The sequence below is a fragment of the Rhamphochromis sp. 'chilingali' genome, assembly GCF_963969265.1.
Source record: "Rhamphochromis sp. 'chilingali' genome assembly, contig: SCAFFOLD_117, whole genome shotgun sequence".
Lineage (NCBI taxonomy): Eukaryota > Metazoa > Chordata > Actinopteri > Cichliformes > Cichlidae > Rhamphochromis > Rhamphochromis sp. 'chilingali'.
This window is the reverse complement of record NW_027667102.1, coordinates 1-12,477: the sequence shown is the minus strand read 5'-3', so window position 1 is coordinate 12,477 and position 12,477 is coordinate 1. Positions and strand designations below refer to the sequence as shown.

General features: G+C 39.8%; 1 long non-coding RNA gene across 1 annotated transcript; it reads right to left on the bottom strand.

Annotated features, from left to right (window-relative positions):
- Positions 1 to 440: 440 nt before the first annotated feature.
- Positions 441 to 5,332, bottom strand: LOC308391441. Its single transcript, XR_013970617.1, has 3 exons — positions 5,227 to 5,332; positions 1,298 to 1,404; positions 441 to 592 (listed from the first exon to the last, which is right to left on the bottom strand). It is a non-coding gene; the product is annotated as an uncharacterized lncRNA (long non-coding RNA).
- Positions 5,333 to 12,477: the final 7,145 nt, after the last annotated feature.

The following is a 12,477-nucleotide window of genomic DNA, read 5'->3' as shown; positions in this document are numbered from 1 at the left end:
TTGTCTGCTGGTTTGAAGACAATAAACCATAAAAAAGATGATTTAGTCACTTTGTCTGTGTCATGCAGCTCGAATGTGTCGTGTAACGATGTTGAATAGCCGTCGTTATCCCTCTGCTGCGTCAGTAGGATTGTACTGTACAGCATCTCATTGATATGTGAGGAATGCTAATGTAACACGATAACAGACTTACATCATTAAAATATAAAGTGCAGGAGATATTTAGATATTTTTTATATTTATATTACATTTTATAGCTGACGGATATTACTAAATAGATAGAATTTACTAAATAGCTGGATGAACATGAAAAATATGTCTATAATAACAAATGACCATGAGAGCCAGTAGAATTAATTCAGCTGGACACTCAAAAGACGTCCTTAAATGCTCTTTAAGTGGCAGAACAGATGAACAAACAGTTAATCGCTTACTTGAGATGAAATCTGCTCAGCTACTTTGAAAACAGCTTCTAACTGGTTCCTCCTTTAACAGGATGACTGCTCAGGGGTAAGGCCATCATGCAATCCAGCAACCTTTATGGTTCTGCTTTGATTCACCAGGAACTATTAGGGAAACCTTCCAGCGCCTCCTGTGAAAGACACAGGCATAAACACACAAACATTTATTAACATGTTCCACAGTGTTCCAGTTTGATTTTCTTATCCTGTGGACAACAACGTACATGGATGCAGGTTTATTGTTAACTTTTGTAAGGTTTATTTAATGAACATATCCAGCTGCAGCTCCACTGTGATCCTGAACTGGATAAGCACTTAAGAAAATGTGTCAATAAATGGACAAACATCAACTTACTATATTTATCCAAACAGACGGGACCAATAATGCTTCGCTGAGTTAGAGACTTTAACAGACTCTTCTATGTAAGAATGTCTCGTGCTGATATACCTGCAAACTTGACAACAAAGGTTTTTCAGACTACATGTAGCTGTCCTCTATGTCAGCTAACACATTTACATTTATGTCACACTTATTTCTGCTTTCCCATTTTATAATTATTACTTACATTTTGATTAGATACCTTGAGTTTGTAAATGATCAGATTACATAATTGGAATACAATGTATCCAATTCAGGGTTGCGGGAGGATGAAGCCTATCCCAGCTGATACAGGACAAAGACAGGCTGCCAGTTTATTGCAGGGCTAATACAACATGTGTAACAGAAAATCCACTTAAATGTTTATTATTATTTAAAGGTTTCTTCATAAATACATTTTGATTTTTTATAACCCCTAAAATATAAACCTGAGCTGTTTCAGATTCTGACCTCTGACCTCAGTGACCTGGCTGTGTCCTCACTGCAGCTCCCTCTTGGAAGTACGTCTGCTTCTTGTCTTCCCCCAGTGTTGACCGCCTGATATCAAGATATCACGTACTGTAACTGAGGAACAAAAAAGGACAAACACTTGCCTTCATTTAAAAGTACATTCATACAGAGATAATCTATGGAAACACACTAGTTCACAGTTTGGGAGGAACCAGTTCCTGTGAAACATTTCTGTATATGAACATCATGTGGAGAATGAATGAAATGAGTTCTTCAGGTGACTCAGCAGTCCCACACTGACAAATGAAATCTAGTTAAACTATTAAGCATATTTGCTCTTCTGAAATCTGTGTTAAACAACAACAAACATAAATTAGTAACAAAAACTACAGCTGAGTATAGGCTTTACAAACCACCAGCAGCCATAATGCTAAATTTTAATCTTCAAATGTTTCTGAGCTGTCTTCAACCTGCTTTTAGCACATTAAAGTCTCAATAAATAAAGTCAATGCAGACTCAATCCTAAATGTTCAGCACACAGAGACACAGAGGTACTGTTTAAAGTTTAGTGTTAACTTGAGTCACTGATCATTCACAGTATTACAGAGTCTGGCAGTCTTTGCATGATGTCCACGTCACTGTAAGTTTCTAGCTGACTCTCAGGTGTGCCAGCAGGAAAGAGTAATAATAACCTGCATCCTGAGGTTTGTCATGCAGGATTAAAGGAGCCAAGCTTTGTTCACACAGCTAGGATTGTATTTTACACTGACCCTGGGTCAGTATCAACTTCAAGAAGACAGCTGTAACTGTTGATAGAAGAATCACACACACATATTTATGGCTTTGCCTTATAGAATTCAGCATCTCAGTGCTCAGGAAATAGGTTTTGCAGCTGTTTGAGCTAAGATTTTCAAGTTATTCACAAATTAAAACCTATACTTTGTGTCGGGCAAGAACTAAATTCAAATGCATGTAACAGTGAGAAACGCGTTTCTCATCAACTTCATAGAGCTTGCTGTAACTTTTGATAGAAGACTCAGACAAACATATTCATGGCTTTATCTTATAGACTTCAATATCCCCCCAATGTGTGTGTGAGTCTTCTCTCAAAATTTACAGCTGTCTTTATGAAGTTTATGGAAAAACGCTTTATTTCACCACGTTAGTGCGTTTCTCGCTATTACATGCATTTGAATGGAGTTCTCGCCCGACACAAAGTATAGGTTTTCAATTTGTGAATAACTTGAAAATCTTAGCTCAAACAGCTGCAAAACCTATTTCCTCAGCACGGAGATGCTGAATTCTATAAGGCAAAGTTACAGCTGTCTTCATGAAGTTGATACTGACCCAGGGTCAGTGTAAAATACAAGTTATTCACATAATGAAAACTTATACTTTGTTTCGTGCAAGAACTCCATTCAAATGCATGTAATAGTCAGAAACGCACTGTCTCGGCGAAATGAAGCCTTTTTGTACAACTTCATGAAGTTAGCTGTAACTTTTGATAAAAGGCTCAAAGCAGAGGGATAACGACGGCTATTCAACATCGTTACACGACACATTCGAGCTGCATGACGCAGACAAAGTGACTAAATCATCTTTTTTGTGGTTTATTGTCTTCAAACCAGCAGACAAAGCCGATTGCAGAAGATGTCGGAGAAGAACTTCAGGCCGTGTACTGAAAAGGTATTTTTTTCTTGTTATCAAAAGACATTTGGAGTGGCAGCTTCTGCAACTGGTTGCACTAAAGTACAGCTTACAGTCTAAGAAACCACAGTGTTGATATTCAGCACAAAGAGAAAAGCTCACTTGTTTGAATTTATTTACAATCATAGTTTTATAAATTCTGAATGTAAACATCTTTTACAGCTTTGATATTGTTTGACACTAGATATCAGGTTTAATTTAAAGGTTTCTGTGTCCCAATGATCCATTTACACTGACCAGTGTTTCACTTTAACTGTAACACATTCATTATTTAGTTCCAACATTTCTAAGAGAAATAACTGAATGTAAAAAATGGCAGCCCTCAGGCCAGGTTTAATTGATAGAGATATATGCATGCATTGTGAAATTTATGTATCACATATAATTGTTATTCACCTAATCATGGCATACCCACCCCTTCCTCCCTAGTTAACTGCAACCCAAAATAACTAGTGGGGCTATTTACACACTCACAACCAGTGTGGGGTAAAAAGAGCCACCAAAAAGCTGTCAGCCACAGATGTGCTAGAAGAGTTAGAAACTCTACTTATGGAGAAACTTTCTAAGTCTAACAGGGGACAGGTACTCCTGCCCAAATAACATGATATAACCCCACATACAGCCCAGCCATAAAATGAACCAAGTCATTTAATTAAAGACAGCATGGGACCAAATGCATGTAACCAGCCTGCACCAACCTGGCATTTCTTCCTCCTGAATTAAATGAATGAATGGATGAAAGTTAAATGACTACAAACCTAAAGCCACTAGTTCCCACACTGGAGCTCCCTGACACTGTGTGTTAACCGTATTTAGCTTGTATCAACAGTTGTAACAGGCTAAGCCACTTGAGACACTGCATTGAATTTGTTCCTGTCTTAATGATTTCAGCTGACTGGTTTCAACTCAGATGTTCTGCTTTTTCCTTTCAGTAGATCAAATCAGCTCGTGCTGCTTCTGCTTCCAATTTAATGGCAAGAAGAAGAAGAAGAATGCTTCAGCGAAGTGGCGTTCATGGTCTCAGTGAACAGTCATGGTCACACACTGCATGTGGTTTTAAAAGCAACATGTCTGTTCAGTACAACGATCGAGATGTGTAATATTAGTGCAGCTACGGTTTGTTCTTGAACATCAGTTCTGTTTTCTACTTTGATCACTTAGACCAAAAAAGTGTTGTTTTCAGATTCTTTCTTTTAAATCTATAAAGCACCTGCTCATTTTTTATTACAATTAGTTTCACATAAATGTTAGTTTTTCCTTTATGATCTTTTAATGCTTACACTACACTGTACACATTAGAGACATTTCTGTTACCTGTTTCTGTTGACTCAGAGTTGTGAAATGTTCTTTTATTTAATGCACAATATGAAGTTCATAATTTTCTTACAAATAAAACTCTAATGACAAACATGAACAGCTGTGCTTATTTCTGAGACATGAGTTTTTGAATGTGTTTAGACAGTGTGCATCTGTAATCTGAAACTGTAATGGTGAACCTGAGGTGATGGTCAACAGAAGGCTAATATATATCAATATAAAACAATATTGAAGTAATGTCTTTACCCCCTGCAGAGTGTGGACGCTGTGCACTCAATCACCTTATTCACTGTAGTAAACATGCACCGCTAGCTCAAGTGACTGACTGTCTCCATGGTTACATCGTATATTATTAGCTATGTAAACAGCTTCCATAGATACCGCCATAGCTCTCTGCAGCTGTAACACTTTCACACTTTGCAAATCATTTCACGATTTTGATAGTTATGAAGACAGAATATGTTTTTAAGGTCATGCTAGGCGGTTGCTATGGTGGTTGCTGTGGACTTGGCTGGACCGCGTCCGATTCCTGTTATTAGCTGTCCGCCGTAGGAAGGCTGCGTTCCATTTACAAGTAGTGACAGTCTGCCGCAACTCGAACTCAAACCCCGCTTTGTTCTTTAATTATAGGCCTTTTATAGCCGTTCATGACACGGGCACACACACACATAAAGCACTTTGCCTCACCATGAGAATGGAACTTTACCTAAGCTAACCTTTAAAATATCTGATATAGGATAGAAAAAATGAAGCAACCAGAGATTTAATGATGAAGACTCTGGGTTCTGTAGTGACCTGAATGACTCTTTGCATACAATTTATTGAAGAGGACTTTAGAATGCACTTTACATTTAGACTGTTGCTGTTTAATTTTTTACATTGTTGCGGTGTTATGTCATGAATAAAGTTCACCTGCTGGGGGTTTGATGGATCAGATCATCATAATCAATGGGTCCTGAGGTGGGCGGGACTGTCTCTGGTGATGTCACCATGAAGGAACAGCATCTGGCACGTGTTGCTGAAACATCCCAGTACACTGGCGTAGTTTCCTCTCCAGCTGTTTGACATTTGACACTTCAACATTAAGGAGAAGAAGAAGAAACAGTGTTAGGTCAGGTGACCACATGGTTTCTAAAGTAACTGACAGGAAGTAACCAGGCCGTTAGAAATGGATGGCATGTGTTTAGAGTTACTGGAGTTGGGTAACTCTACTTACCAAAAGCAGAAGCACACAGATGAAGGATCAGATGCTGAATGTTGCAGGAACATGCTCGTGCGGTGGTCATTCAGTGCTGCTCCGGCAGGTTAGACAGTCCAAGACTGATATACTGCCCATCTGAGAGTTTGAAAACACACATGCAAAGATTTATTTTGTATTACAGTCAAAGTTGGATGTTCATTTTTGTCCTTTAAAAATGTTTGTGTATTTGAAAGCGCTAACATTTAAGGATGACTTGGATCGTCTCCTTTAAAGGGGAGACAAGTGTATCCACTGATCCACGTCACTTTACCTGGATGATGACTCCTCTCCCCCTCACTCAGAAACGCTCCTAATATAACCAAGCAAATAAATAATATTGAAGATTTACTTACATCATTACAAAAACAGGAAAAACATCTCCCTTTGATTCTATTTCTCCATTCCTGCTGAACATCAGGCAACAAATATCTCAATAAATCACAGTAAAATGTAAAGCACATGTTTTCTCTGCTTTGTCTAACCTCTGCAGAGCCTCTGTCAAGAAAAACATATCTGTAAGCATAAAACAAATATACATTTCATAACACGTCACTGGACAAACCTCGGTCAGTTGATTTCCTCTGTGCAGTGTAGACGAACATCAGTCAGCAAGTCAAGGTGGTGAGATGGACTGGTGTCCTTTGTGACTCTGCTGGTTCTTCTGAGGAAATACCACCGTCTCTCCACACCGTCACCATCTGTGAGCACAAACTGCTGCTCTGCTCTGCCAGCATGTAGGAAATCACATATCACACACACAGGGGTGAAGAAACATTAGAACTCAACTTTGGATACTTTAGATCTAAACAGATCAAAGTAGCTCTTAGCTTCAACAATCAGTGAACAGACAAACAATGATACCATACTGATTCTGTATGAATACAATATGGTATTTTCAATACAGGTGTCAAATTAATTTACTAAAACTAATACAGATATATGTATTTTTTTTTTTTATAAATTCGTTTGCTAAATTATAAGAATATATATTTTTTCATTTAACAATTGCAACTGAAAGAAATTAAATATTGAACAAAAATATATTGTCACATTCTGAGCATGCTCAGCATGCTGACAGACTTGAAGTTGCTACAGATTTTAAGAAGTGATAATTATAGGGAAAAAACTTCTCTTTTTCATCCGTTTAATCAAACATTTGATGCCTTAGATGTCTCAGTCCTATAGCATTCTGCAACTACAACTAAGCTGAAGCTTGGATTTGGCTGCAGGTGCCCTGTACATCCTTCTCAACATGTGGGTACCATTTAATCACACTTCTTCCTGAGCTTTGCTTCGTCACACGACCAAAGGTGGCATCCCGTGTCACGGTCATATCATCATCCAGAAGAAACATTTGAAGAAACATCATGGAGAAGAAACATTTACGCGCCTCCCGGTTTTGTTTTCTGATCCTGCAAAAAGACTGAGGACAACAAAGCCCAGAGAACACGAGATACACAACATCCAACATTCAGACTCAACAGCCTCCATAAATGAAGAGCACCAGGTTGGTTCAGTTATAGTAGATGTCATGGAATTTTTTAAATAAAGTCTGCAACACAGAAAGAGCTGTGATCATGCTATTTATTACTGTGCACAGGAGAGCAAACACACATCAAACATCACAGTTCAGTCATGTCAGCTCTGCCACTTCACGTGTCTCGCTATGAAACCTAACGGATCAATGGTTATGCTGTTTTGTGCCCTTGACGTTATCAGCACCTGTAAAGGGAGTTGTTTTCTCAAACTGCTGAAGTAAGTTCATCTAGTTTTAGAAACCTTCATTGAACAGTCTATAACAGTGTCACAACTAAGCATATGCATAAGCACTTAAATGCTTTAAATGAGAATAACATAAAATTTCTATTACAGGAGCTAGAGCCTGTCCCAGTAGTCATAGGTAGAGCACACCTGGACAGGTCACCAGTCTGTCAGAGGACTAACACAGATGCAGCCTGACTCAATCCAAAATGTTCAGCACACAGAGACACAGAGGTACCATTTAAAGTTTAGTGTTAACTTGAGTCACTGATCATTTGCAGTATTACAGAGTCTGGCAGTCTTTGCATGATGTCCACGTCACTGTAAGTTTCTAGCTGACTCTCAGGTGTGACAGGTGTGCCAGCAGGAAAGAGTAATAATAGCCTGCATCCTGAGGTTTTTCATGCAGGATTAAAGGAGCCAGGCTTTGTTCACACAGCTAGGATTGTATTTTACACTGACCCTGGGTCAGTATAAGTATCATACAGTTTAAACGAAGCACTGAAACTTGCACATATTTATTACAGATGCACTGAAGCTAATCGAGATATTTGCTGTCAGTCTGTGGCTGCGATTAAACACTTTACTGGAAACTTTATTAACTAGTAACTTCGTCAGTCATGACAGAAGCTAATATTTCTGTGCTAACATCGTTTAAACAGTAACAGCTTTACTCCAATATAAGCTAACGTTTACACCCTAACTTTAAGCTAGCACCATAAAGACGGTAAAACACGTAATAACATCTACAAATGCATCTTAAAGCTGTTATATTAGCACTCGGTGTATTACTAACATAACCACATTAACATTATTGACACTCGCTGGTCTGACTTTTAATAGTCATTCTATAAATGCTGTCCGTTTAAACGGTCTTACCTGTACACACTCCTGTATCCACCGGATTGCAGCCAGAGTGGATTCTGGAGTCTTCCCACGCTCCTGTTAGTGATCCTCCATCTGGATGGATGATAACAACCTTCTGAACAATCTAGCAGGAGATGGTCCATATCTAGGGGATATGGACTGACAACAGCCGAAGCGGGTGAATAAAGTCACCCAGTCGCTAGCTGTGCGATTACCCAGCATACACCAGCACAATATTAGGCACAGCACCACCATAGACATTTTCAGTGGTTTTGAATGCAGGACATGGTTATCTTACCTTGTAAAATGCATGACAATAAAACAGCTAACCACCATAAAATGGTATTGTGTATGTATGTATGTGCATGTGTGTGTGTGTGTGTGTGTGTGTGAGAGAGAGAGAGAGAGAGAGAGAGAGAGAGAGCGTGGGGGGGGGGGGGGGGGGGGGAGAGATCAAAGGCGTGCGCTTATGTTTTTTCTTGATCAAGAGTGTGCCTCCTCTCTCTTATTGGATATATGGTATAGCATGTTTATTTAGGTGCACCTTTGAAGTCTATGAGAATACTTTGCAGCCTGGTCTGAGTGGTCATTTCTGCACAGACACAATGAAGCGTGCACTCAGTTTAGAGGAGGCTGTTGCTGCAGTTTTGCACTCTCCACAAGCAGTGGAGATACTTCTGACAGCGAAGAAGAATTTTTGCCAGGCACCGAGGAGCTTTGCAGCTCATGTGCGGAGGAGGAGAAGGAGAAGGAGGAAGAAGAGCAGGAGGAAGAGACAAGACTGGAGGATGGCCAGTGGAGATCTAAAAATGGAGAAATCATGTGGCAACCCACACACGAAGAGGTCCTGCCATTTTTTCCTCCCCCCATTTTAACCCCAGGACCAACCCATTATGCAATTCGTATAGGATCAGCAGCCCTGTGAGCACTTTCCATCTTTTTTTTGCAGAGGACATTATGCAGCTAATCCTGCATTTCACCAACCTGCAGGGGCAACAGGTCAGTAAAAGACTGGAAGGACATAGATGAGGAGTTGCAGGCTTACATGGGGCTTGTGATGCTGGCTGGCCTGTACAGGTCTCAACATGAAACGACAACAAGCCTGTGAAATGGGGAGACAGGGCTCTTCTGTTTCATGCTACCATGTCAAAAAAAAAATGATTTGAGCAAATTAATCGGGCAGTAAGATTCGATGATCGTCTCTCCCGTCCAGGTCGCTAGGGGGGGGGGGGGGGGGGGGGGGGGGGGGGGGGGGCAAGGCTGTGGTTTCCTACATCCCCAAGCAAAGAAAAAAGGTTGTCTTATTGAGCACCAGGCACCGTGAGCTACAAGTCCAGGACTCTGGGAAGAGAAAGCCCCACATCATCCTGGATTATAACAAATGCAAAGGGACTGTGGATCATTTGGACCAGGTAAGCACAATTATAAGTAATTTATTTGCCAAATTGTTTACCGTTTCTCATTGTTATAACTGATAAAGTCAGATAATGTGATTATAATAGTTTTGATATGAGATGATAGTTTTAGACTATGATAGTTTTGATAGTTACAGTAAGGGGGGGGGGGGGGGGGGGGGGGTCCAGTTTGACGCCCACAGGCAGGAAGAATCTCTTGCTTATGGCTGTATAAATCTGTTCATGTCACCTGATCATTTCTTTTTGTTTTGCAGGTTTGTGGAAACTACTCCTGCCGTAGAAGGACACGTAGGTGGCCCATGTGTCTGTTCTACCACATGATCGAGGTAAGCTGCTATAATGCTTTCATTCAAGACAGCTGTAACTTTTGATAGAAGACGCATATAAACATATTTATGGCTTTATCTTATAAAGTTCGATATCCCCGTGTTGAGCAAACAGGTTTTGCAGCTGTTTGATCTAAGATTTTCAAGTTATTCACAAAATGAATACCTATACTTTGTTTCGTGCGACAACTCCATTCAAATGCATGTAATAGTCAGAAACGCACTGTCTTGGCGAAATAAAGCGTTTACAACTTCATGAAGACAGCTCTAACTTTTGATAGGAGACTCAGATATGCGTATTTATGGCTTTATCTGATCGAATTCAATATCCCCGTGTTGAGCAAACAGTTTTAAAGCTATGTGAGCTAAGATTTTCAAGTTATTCACAAGATGAAAACCTATACTTTGTTTCGTGCGAGAACTCCATTCAAATGCATGTAATAGTCAGAAACGCACGGTCTCGGCGAAATAAAGTGTTTTTGTACAGCTTGAAGTTACCTGTAACTTTTGATAGAAGGCTCAGACACACATCAATATGGCTTTGCCTTATACAATTCAGCATCTCCGTGCTGGGGAAACAGGTTTTGCAGCTGTTTGAGCCAAGAGCTTCCAGTTATTGAAAAAATGAAAGCCTATACTTTGTTTCGTGCGAGAACTCCATTCAAATGCATGTAAAAGTCAGAAACGCACTGTCTCGGCGAAATAAAGGGTTTACAACTTCATGAAGACAGCTGTAACTTTTGATAGGAAACTCAGATATACGTATTTATGGCTTTATCTTATAGAATTCAATATCCCCGTTGAGCAAACAGTTTTAAAGCTATGTGAGCTAAGATTTTTAAGTTATTCACAAAATAAAAAGCTATACTTTGTTTCGTGTGAGAACTCCATTTATGTTACGCCCCTAATCTAGGCGTGTAGGGACGCACATAAGGTTGGAGGAGAGAGATACAAATCCCCGCCCTGGTTCCCAAGCCAAACATCCAAACCAGTTGTGAGTAAAAAAAAGGTGATTTTATTTAAGGACAAGAAGCATAGCTCCAGGGTGAGCCCAGGCCAAAATAATAAACAAAACCAACTAAGACCCACCAGCAAAGACTAACTAAACCCTAGGAAAGAAAAAGAACAAACAAATGACAGAGCTATCCCTCGCTCCCTGACCAAGAAAACAGGAGAAAACGATTCCAAAAGAAAAGGCAGCTCACCCCTTCCGCTTCAGCCCACGAGTGCCTAAGCTCTCAGCTAATGCACTAGGAGCGGCTTTTACAATTCACCCTCACACAAATACACAAGATAAGCACAGGCTGGGAAAACCATGGTCAGGACCGCGACGGCTGTCAGGCTACTCGCTCGTTGCACACACTCTCTCCCTCTCTCCCCTCTGGAGCTGTCAGAGCGGCTTTTTGAACGTGGTCACCTGTTCCATGGTCCAATCAGCTGCTCACTACTCTTCATTAGGGGAGGGACCTGTAAAGTGTCTTAAACACAGTAAAGAGACACATGTCTCGCATGTAATAGTCAGAAACGCACTATCTTTGCAAAATAAAGCCTTTTTGTACAACTTCATGAAGTTAGCTGTAACTTTTGATAGAAGATTCAGATTTACGTAGTTATGGCTTTATCTTATAATATTCAGTATCCCCGTGTTGAGCAAACAGGTTTGAGCTAAGATTTTCGAGTTATTCACATAATGAAAACCTATACTTTGTTTCGTGCGAGAACTGCATTCAAATGCATGTAATAGTCAGAAACGCACTGTCTCGGCGAAATAAAGTGTTTTTGTACAGCTTCATGAAGACAGCTGTAACTTTTGATAGAAGGCTCAGATTGATGTATTTATGGTTTTATCTTATAGAATTCAATATCCCCGTGCTGGGAAAACAGATTTTGCAGCTGTTTGAGCTAAGATTTCCAAGTTATACACATAATGAAAATCTATACTTTGTTTCGGTCGAGTTCCCCATTCAAATGCATGTAACAGTGAGAAACGCACTGTCTTGGCGAAAGAAAGCGTTTTTGTACAACTTCATATAAATAGCTGTAACTTTTGATAGAAGACTCGGATACACATGTTTATGGCTTTATCTTATAGAACTCAAGGTCCCCGTGCTGGGAAAAAAGAACAGGTTTTGCAGCTGTTTGAGCTAAGATTTCCAAGTTATACACATAATGAAAACCTATACTTTGTTTCGGGCGAGTTCCCCATTCAAATGCATGCAACAGTGAGAAACGCACTGTCTTGGCAAAAGAAAGCGTTTTTGTACAACTTCATATAAATAGCTGTAACTTTTGATAGAAGACTCGGATACACATGTTTATGGCTTTATCTTATAGAACTCAAGGTCCCCGTGCTGGGAAAAAAGAACAGGTTTTGCAGCCGTTTGAGCTAAGATTTTAAAATTATTCACATAATGAAAACCTATACTTTGTTTCGGTCGAGTTCCCCATTCAAATGCATGCAACAGTGAGAAACGCACTGTCTTGGCAAAAGAAAGCGTTTTTGTACAACTTCATATAAATAGCTGTAACTTTTGATAGAAGACTCGGATACACA